This window comes from Bison bison, unplaced genomic scaffold (assembly GCF_000754665.1).
Source record: "Bison bison bison isolate TAMUID 2011002044 unplaced genomic scaffold, Bison_UMD1.0 scf7180017862278, whole genome shotgun sequence".
Classification (NCBI taxonomy): domain Eukaryota; kingdom Metazoa; phylum Chordata; class Mammalia; order Artiodactyla; family Bovidae; genus Bison; species Bison bison.
The window spans coordinates 591,133-601,619 of NW_011492850.1; positions in this window are offsets into that span (position 1 = coordinate 591,133).

Below are 10,487 nucleotides of genomic sequence, written 5' to 3' on the forward strand. Positions count from 1 at the left end.
AAAGACGCTTACTCCTTGGAAGGAAAGTTATGACCAACCTAGATAGCATATTGAAAAGCAGAGACGTTACTTTGCCAATTAAGGTCCGTCTAGTCAAGGCTATGGTTTTTCCAGTGGTCATGTATGGATGTGAGAGTTGGACTGTGAAGAAGGCTGAGTGCTGAAGAATTGATGCTTTTGAGCTGTAGTGTTGGAGAAAACTCTTGAGAGTCCCTTGGACTGCAAGGAGATCCAACCAGTCCATTCTAAAAGAGATCAGCCCTGGGATTTCTTTGGGAGGAATGATGCTAAAGCTGAAACTCCAGTACTTTGGCCACCTCATGGGAAGAGTTGACTCATTGGAAAAGACTCTGATGCTGGGAGGGATTGGGGGCAGGAGGAGAAGGGGATGACAGAGGACGAGATGGCTGGATGGCATCACTGACTCGATGGACGTGAGTCTGAGTGAACTCTGGGAGTTGGTGATGGACAGGGAGGCCTGACATGCTGTGATTCATGGGGTGGCAAAGAGTTGGACACGACTGAGTGACTGAACTGAACTGAACTGAACTGAGTGCCAGGTTGCCCTAGCATAAGTTGTTAGGGTTGAGTCTGGGTTCTGTAATTAGAAATTTGCAAGCTCTTCATTGTAAATCATCACCATCAGACAATCTAGGCCAGCACATACTGCGATGTAAGGACCCAGGTTATGTCTTTCTGTAATACTTGTCCCATGTTTCTCTCTCCTTCTCCTCTCTCTCTCCTCAATCACCCCTTTACCTTCATTCCTGGAAAAGATTTAACACCAAGGACTTGGCATAGGATGGACACCAAATAATAATCATGTTACATCCGAATCTTATCACTATGGTTATTGCAGGACACGATATAGAAGAATTGTAAAGGAGGAAGAGATGGTATCTTCCTCTGAGATTAATTAGACTGTATACCTAGACAATCCAAGAAAACTGACTAGAAACCTAACCTAAACCATTAGAAGTTCAGTGAATAAAAACTGTAAAATTATAGAAAAACCTTTGTTGTAAACGAAATCCAATTTGAGGATTTAATTAAAGAGAAGAGCACATTTACAATAACACACACACACACGTACCTCACAGCAATAACCTTTAAAATAATTACTAGCTGAAGATATTAACAAATGCCCAGATTCCTGAACTGAAGTCATTGCTGCTTGTTTATCAATTAAAGCCTTAGTTCTGCCCTATTCTTCCCACCTGCTAGTAAAATAGCATATCTGATTATGCATGTAACTTTGATAATGTTCATTAATACACTGAATTTTTTAAACCTATCTCAATATCACCTATGTGCTTGTGCATGCACAGTTGCTAATCATGTCTGACTCTTTGTGATCCCATGGACTGTAGCCCACCAGGCTCCTCTGCCCATGGCATTTCCCAGACAAGAATACTGTCGTGGGCTACTATTTCCTTCTCCAGGATCTCTCTGACCGAGGGGTCAAAACTGTGTCTCCTGCATTGGCAGGCAAATTCTCTACCACTGAGCCAGCTGGGAAGCCCAATGTCATCCCCTAACACATGAACAAATCCCATAATAAGCAAACCCTTCCTAACACTCAGAGACACCACATCTCCCCTTAGTGTGTAATTTTCCCTGCAGCAAAAAGCATCAATGAATCCATCTTTGTTTGACTCACTGGGATGTTCCTTGTGGTTTGACTAAGGGACATCAACAGAGGCCTGTGCTGACACTCCAAGACAAGAAGAACGTCTTTTTAACACTGTGTTATATACAGAACGGGACTTCCCTGGTGGCTCAGATGGTTAAGAATCCACCTGCAATGCAGGAGACCTGGGTTTGATTCCTGGAGGGTTGGGAAGATCCCCTGGAGGAGGGCATGGCAACCCACTCCAGTTTTGTTGCCTGGAGAATCCCCATGGACAGAGGAGCCTGGCAGGCTACAAGTCCATGGGGTCACAAAGAGACATGACTGAGCACTGACTGTCAAAATAATAGTTAATGAATCTTCCAAGAATATCTGGAACATTCAAAAAAACTATACCTATGTAGGGAAAACCACTAGACATAAAATCTTAGTATAGTTTCAAAGAATCAGTAGCATATAGAGAGCTATCTCTGAGCATCTGTCAAATTAGAAACAAAAATTAAAATCTAACCAACACCCTTGTGTCTTTGAAAAATTATTAAATAAGTCAGTTATTAATAAAATATGCTAGAAGGTATTTAGTAACTACATAGAAATTCTTATCAAATACTACCACAATTTTTAAAATATTCATTTTTTAATTTATTATGCTGTGCCAGGTCTTAGGTGTGGCAAGTGGAACCTTCAGTGGCGGCTTGTGGGATCTAGTTCCCTGACCAGGGACTGAACTTGGGCCCCCTGCGTTGGGAGCACAGAGTCTTAGCCAGTGGACCACCACGTAAGTCCCACTACTACTATTTTCAAAATACTAATTATTAGAACTATGGCGAGAAAGCAATGTTTTAAAAAAATTTTCGTCGGGGTATAGTTGATTTATAATGTTGTATTAGTTTCAGGTATACAGCAAAGTGAATCAGTTTTGCTATGCATATATCTACTCTTTTTTAGATTCTTTTCCCATATAGTCCACTACAGAATATCAGGTAGACTTCCCTGTGGTACACAGTAGATCCTTATTAGTTATTTATCTTATACACAGTAGTGTGCATATGAGGACTTCCCAGCTGGAACAGAGGTAAAGAATCTACCTGCCAATGCAAGAGACTCAAGAAGTACAGTTTCAATCCCTGTGTTGGGAAGATCCCCTGGAGAAATCAATGGCAACCCACTATGGTATTCTTGCCTGGATAACCCCACAGACAGAGGAGCCTGGTGGGCTATAGTCCATGGAGTCATAAAGAGTTGAACACAACTGAGCAACTGAGCACACACACATGCTACCCCTGGTAAGCATATGCTTGCTTTCTACATCTCTAACTCTATTTCTGTTTATAGATGTTTATATTTTTTATAAACTTTACAAACTTTTTTATATTCCACATATAAATGATATCATAAGATGCTTGTCTTTCTCTGTATGACTTACTTCACTTAGTATGATACTCTCTAGGCCCATCCATGTTGCTTCAAATGGCAATATTTCTCTCTTTTTTATGGCTCAGTAATATTTCATTGTATATATGTACCACGTCTTCACCCTTTCCTCTGTTGATGGACACTTAGGGGAAAGTAACCAAAGTTTTTAACTAGAAAAACTCTTGTCTAAATATTTATACCACAGCAGGAAGGCCGAATCAATAACCTAAGCATACTGTATTGAAATATCGTTAACTTACAATGTTGTGTTAGTTTCAGGTATACAGCAAAGTGATTCATATATACATATACACTCTTATAAGATATTGAAAATAGTTCCCTGTGCTATATAGTATGTCCTTGTTGGGCTTCCCAGGTGGTGCAAGTGGTACAGAATCCACCTCCCAATGCAGGAGATGCAAGAGATGTGGGTTCTACCCCTAGGTCAGAAAGATCCCCTGGGGAAGGCATGGCAACCCACTCCAGTATTCTTGCCTGGAGAATCCCATGGACAGAAAATCTATGGGGCTACAGTCCATTGGGTCAGAGTCAGACACGACTGAAGTGACTGAGCACGCACACAGTGTGTATATGTTAATCCTATGCTCCTTCCCCACCCATCTATCCTCCTTGGTAACCTTAAGTTCATTTTCTGTGTCTGTGAGTTTTGTAAATAAGTTAATTTGTGTCTTTTTTTTTTAGAGTTCACATATAACCACATCATACTTATCTTTCTCTGTCTGGCTTACTTCACTTAGTAGTGTGATAATCTCCAGGTCCACCCATGATGCTACAAATGGTCTTACTTCATTCTTCTTTATGATTGATATTCCATGAGCTCTATCTATCTATCTATCTATATCACATCTTCTTCATCTGTTCATCTGTCAATGGACATTTAGATTGCCTCCATGTCTTGGCTATGACAAATAGTGCTGTGAACATTGGGGTACATGTATCTTTCAGGGTTTTCTCCAGATATATCCCCAAGAGTGGGACTGCAGGATCATATGGTAACTCTATCTTTTGTTTTTTAAGGAACCTCCACACTATTCTCCATAGTGGCTATACAAATTTACATTCCCACCAACAGTGCAAGAGCATTCCCTTTTCCCCGCACCCTCTCCAATATTTATTATTTGCAGACTTTTAAATGATGACCATTCTGACTGGTGTGAAGTGTTTTGATTTTCATTTCTGTACTAACTAGCAATATTGAACATCTTTAAATGTGTCTGCTGGCCTGTAGAGAAATTTCTTATTAGGCCTTCTACCCACTTTTTGATTCAGTTTTTTTATATTAAGCTGTATGAACTGTTTGTATATTTTGAAAATTAATCCCTTATCTATAGCATCATTTGCAAATGCTTTGCTCCATTCCATAGACTGTCTTTTCATTTTACTGATGGTTTCTTTGTTGTGCAAAAGATTTTATGGGATCCCATTTGTTTATTTTTGTTTTTATTTCCATTACTCCAGGAGATGGATCCCAAAAAAATATTGCTGTGATTTATATCAAAGTGTTCTGCCTATGTTTTTCTCTAGGAGTTTTATAGTATCCTCTGTTACATTTAGGTCTTAAATCCATTTTGAGTTTATTGCCATATATGGTATTAGAGAATGTTCTAATTTTCTTGTTTTACATGTAGCTGTCCAGTTTTCCCATCACCATTTTTTAAGAGAGTGTCATTTCTCCATTGAACTTTCTTGCCTCATTTGTCATAGATTAACTGACCATAAGTGTATGGGTTTATTTCTGAACTCAGGGTGTGTGATCACTCCAAACCTATTCTTCTTTCTCAAGATTGTTTTGGCATAGCATTTTGTTTAAGAAACTAGACAAACAACCACAGACTAAATCTAAAGAAATACAAGGTAAAAAAAAAAAAAATCAATGCAGGCAGAAATTAATGAAATAACTAAAAGAAAGTAGTAAAGATGTTTAAATAAAATTATAAGAAAACACAACTAACAAGCATTAGGGAAATAAAAGTAGAATCTTTTGGCAGATACAGTAGATAAACATGAATTCAAACAAATTTATTCTAATATGTTTTGAAATAATTAGTCCTGAATAATATAACAATAACCTGAACTTTAAGAGAACAGACAGTGCCATCATAAACCTTCCAGAGAATTAAAAATCACTCCTCAACTCAATAAATGCATCTAATATAACTCTGGTAGAAAAACCCTACAAGGATAGTATGAGTGAGGAAAATTATAGATCTAACTAACCTAGAAACATAGAGACAAAAATTGTAAATCAATTATTAACAAACTGAAACTAGCAACAAATCCACAATGATGAATATAAGCCCACTATGACTAAATTCTTCCTCAGGAAAGAAAGGATGGTTAACACTTAGTAAATCAATTGCTAGGTGTCACCACCTTAGGAAGACTCATACAATCATTTCAGTAGAATTAACAAAGTATTTGGTAAAACTGAATCTTCATGATAAAAATTATGAACTATAACAGCAAATTAGAAACCAAGATAGAATAAACTAAGAAACAGAGACCTAAAACTAATAAAAAGTGTCTACACTGTATGGAAAACATAATACTTAATGATAAATGTATAAATGTATTTCCTTTAAAGTATAACACAGATGCAAGCTCTCATATGGTCTCAACCTCAAGTTAATCTGGAAATCCTATTCTAGCAAGGAAAGAAAAAAAAAAAACACTATTATTGTTTATAGACCACCTGATTATATGCATAGAATGTCCAAAGTGAAAGTGAAAGTCGTTCAGTCGAGTCCAACTCTTTGCCACCCCATGGACTATATACTCCATAGAATTCTTTAGGCTGGAATACTGCAGTGGGTAGCCTTTCCTTTCTCAAGAGGATCTTCCCAACCCAGGGATCGAACCCAGGTCTCCTGCATTGCAGGTGGATTCTTTACCAGCTGAGCCACAAGGGAAGCCAAAAATGTCCAAAGGCTAATATAAATTTTTAGAGCTTGTTGCCATTAAAAACCCAAGAAATCTTTTTAAAGAAATCAGAAACTTTTCTATTAGTGATTAGTTGAATCCAACCAAATGGTGAAGGATATTACATGTATTCTAGCCATAGGGTTCAGGAGTCTATCTACCCAAGTCAGCGGAGGAAAAATTGGGTAATTGAGGGTATGGGTTAGAAGACCTCTGTGGACCAGATGGAGAACACTGATTGGGGAAAATGGGTTTGGTTCTTTCATTTGTGCCTCAGGAAGAATCATCCTTGAAGAGTGCCATCCTCACACCTGGTCCCAGACTCAAATATCTGGGTGAGAGCAAATAGAGCTTTAATTTGAATTCTGCAATCTTGTCTTCGCTGACTTGTTGTTGTTCAGTCATTAAGTCTTGTCCAACTCTTTGTGACCCCATGGACTGTAGCCTGCCAGCTTCCTCTGTCCATGGAATTCTCCAGGAAAGAATACTGGAGTGGGTTGCCATTCCCTTCTCCAGGGGATCTTCCCGACCCAGGGATTGAACCCACATCTCCTGCATTGCAGGCAGATTTTTTTTTTTAACCATCTGAGCCACCAGGGAAGCCCGATTTTCTTCAATCAATATTTTTTAAAGTTGTCTTTACATGTTAATAGCCAGTCTCTAGTCATTCCATTCTCTTGTTACAGTTAATAATTTTTTTACATTACATTTTCCTGTTTCAATTATGGTAGAGTTTCTTTCTACTGACGGAACCCAGACTGATAGATTCAGCATGTGAGATGAGTGCAATTGTGCAGTAGTTTGAGCATTCTTTGGCATTGCCTTTGTTTGGGATTGGAATGAAAACTGACCTTTTCCAGTCCTGTGGCCACTGCTGAGTTTTCCAAATTTGCTGGCATAATAACACATTAATTATTAGCAAAGGGACATAAGCAATCATAAGAGCCATCTCAAAAACTTGAAACTATTTTTTTTATCTTTTAGGAGAAAAAATAGGGAGAGACAGAATACATTGAGTTATAATTTTTTAATGGAAGTAAAAATACTTGTTGTTCAGTCGCTCAGTCATGTCCAACTCTTTGCAACCCCATGGACTATAGCACACCAGGCTTCCCTGTCCTTCTGGAGCTTGCTCAAAATCATGTCTATTGAGTTGGTGATGCCATCCAACCATCTTGTCCTCTGTGTCCCCTTCTTCTCCTGCCTTCAATCTTTCCCAGCATTAAAGTCTTTTCTAATGAGTCAGCTATTAAAAAGTCAGCATTAAAAAGTCAGCATATTAAAAAGCAGAGACATTACTTTGTCAACAAAGGTCCGTATAGTCAAGTCTATGGTTTTTCCAGTGGTCATATATGGATGTGAGAGTTGGACTATAAAGAAAGCTGAGTGCTGAAGAATTGATGTTTTTGAACTGTGGTGTTGGAGAAGACTCTTGAGAGTCCCTTGGACTGCAAGGAGATCCAACCAGTCCATCCAAAAGGAGATCACTCCTGGGTGTTCATTGGAAAGACTGATGTTGGAGCTGAAACTCCAATACTTTGGCCAACTGCTGTGAAGAGCTGACTTATTTGAAAAGACCCTGATGCTGGGAAAGATTGAAGGCAGGAGAAGGGTACAACAGAGGATGAGATGGTTGGATGGCATCACCGACTCAATGGACATAGGTTTGGGTAGATGGACAGGGAGGCCTGGCGTGCTGCAGTTCATGGGGTCGCAAAAAGTCAGACATGACTGAGTGACTGAACTGAACTGAATGAGTCAGCTCTTCACATCAGGTGGCCAAATTATTGGAGCTTCAGCTTCAGCATCAGTCCTTCTGGTGAATATTCAGGGTTGATTTCCTTTAGGAGTGACTGGTTGGATCTCCTTGAAGTCCAAGGGACTCCCAAGAGTCTTCTCCAGCATGACAGTTCGAAGGCATCAATTCTTTGGTGCTCAGCCTTTTTTATTGTCCAGCTCTCACATCTGTACATGACTACTGGAACAGTCCTGGGAGGCCCGGTGTGTTGGCATAAGTTCTTTTGAAGGACTGCCATTACCGCTACCATGAGGCCAAACTATAGGGAGGGAACACAGCCCCACCCTTCATCAGAAAATTGGATTAAAGACTTACTGAAGATGGCCTTCGGAGAAGGCAATGGCACCCCACTCCAGTACTCTTGCCTGGAAAATTCCATGGATGGAGGAGCCTGGAAGGCTGCAGTCCATGGGGTCGCTGAGAGTCGGACATGACTGAGCGACTTCACTTTCACTTTTCACTTTCATGCACAGGAGAAGGAAATGGCAACCCACTTCAGTGTTCTTGCCTGGAGAATCCCAGGGACAGGGGAGCCTGGTGTGCTGCCGTCTATGGGGTCACACAGAGTCGGACATGACTGAAGTGACTTAGCAGCAGCAGCAGCAGAAGATGGCCTTGCCCACCAGAACAAGACCCAGTTTTCCCCACAGCCAGTCTTACCCATCAGGAAGCTTGCACAAGCCTCTTATCCTCATTCATCAGAGGGCAAACAGAGTGAAAACTACAGTCAGAGAAAACTAACCAAATTGATCACATGGACCACAACCTTGCCTGACTCAATGAAACTATAAGCCATGCCATGTAGGGCCACCCAAGACGGATGGGTCATGGTGGAGAGTTCTGACAAAACATGGTCCACTGGAGAAGGGAATGGCAAACCACTTCAGCATTCTTCCCTTGAGAACCCCATGAACAGTATAAAAAACACTAGCCATACGTAATCTATCAGCACTATCCCTTCAACAATATCTGTATGAATTTATGCTAACCTGTCAGCCTAAAAATTAATGATTAATAAAGCATATTTAATTGTCTTGTCTTAGAAATAGATCAAAAATTTATGTTATAAAAACTTTTATATAAACTTGTGTAATATAAAATAAACTATAAAGTTTATTAAGTTTTTATAAACTTGTGCAGTATAAAATATACACAAGAGAGCTTGAAACAGTGCTGAAGAATTGTATTACCAAAACCAGAGCTCCCTAAAAGCTGCATGAATCATACTCTTCCCTGGTCCTATTCTTCCTTGATTATAGCCCTTTCCCTTCAGCCTAGAAGTAACAACTCTCCTGACAGTTCTGCTCATAATGTCCTTGATTTACTTTTATCAACTATGCATGTATCCCTATACATAATGCTTACTTTTGACTTATATGCTCATTCGTGTTTTGTTTGTAATATTCATTCATGTTGTTGCATATAACCTAGATTCATTAGCTTCACTCCATCAATCACCACTGATGAAAATTAGGCTTTTTTTCCATTTTGGGGAGTATTGCTACATCCATTAACCTAAGTGTACATTTGTACACATTTTTGTAGGGCAGGAATGGAATTTCTGGACCATAGGGCATATTCTTAACTATATAAGACAATGCCAAACTGCTATCTAAAGTGATTTTATTGATTCATTGCTCCTGAAGTGTAAGATAATTCTTATCATTTTATATCCTCATCAAAGCTTCATATTACTAATTTCTTGAGTCACTACTAGACCTGATGGGTGTAGCATCAGATAGCAGCCTTAATTTGCAGTACTCTGTTTAATAAGATGATTAGGAACCTTTCCATTTGTTTATTAGCTACCTGAATGTTCTCTTATGTGATGTGCCTGTAGAAATCTTTTGCTCATTTTTCTATTAGATTGTCTATCTTTTTCTAACTGATTTTTTAAAAACCATTTATAATGCCCTTTATCAGTTATAGGATTATTCAATATTTGTTCCAATAATAAGACAGAATTATACAATCCCTAAAATACAGTATTGTACTCCATACAAAAAATCAGAGATGTACTAAAAGAATTTGTTAAAGCACATATTAGACAGACATTTTTACAATTATAGGATGAGGAAGGACAAAGTATGGCATGAAACCCATAAGGTAGAAGACCTTTAAGTGGATGACCTTTAAGTGGTGGATGAAACTGGAGCCTATTATACACAGTGAAGTAAGTCAGAAAGAAAAACACATGAAAAGATGCTCAACATCACTCATTATCAGAGAAATGCAAATCAAAACCACAATGAGGTACCATGTCACGCCAGTCAGAATGGCTACGATCCAAAAGTCTACAAGCAATAAATGCTGGAGAGGGTGTGGAGAAAAGGGAACCCTCTTACACTGTTGGTGGGAATGCAAACTAGTACAGCCACTATGGAGAACAGTGTGGAAATTCCTTAAAAAATTGGAAATAGAACTGCCATACGACCCAGCAATCCCACTGCTGGGCCTACACACTGAGAAAACCAGAATTGAAAGAGACACGTGTACCTCAATGTTCATCGCAGCATTTTTTATAATAGCCAGGACATGGAAGCAACCTAGATGTCCATCAGCAGATGAATGGATAAGAAAGCTGTGGTACATGCACACAATGGAGTGTTACTCAGCCATTAAAAAGAATACATTTGAATCAGTTCTAATGAGGTGGATGAAACTGGAGCCGATTATACAGAGTGAAGTAATCCAGAAAGAAAA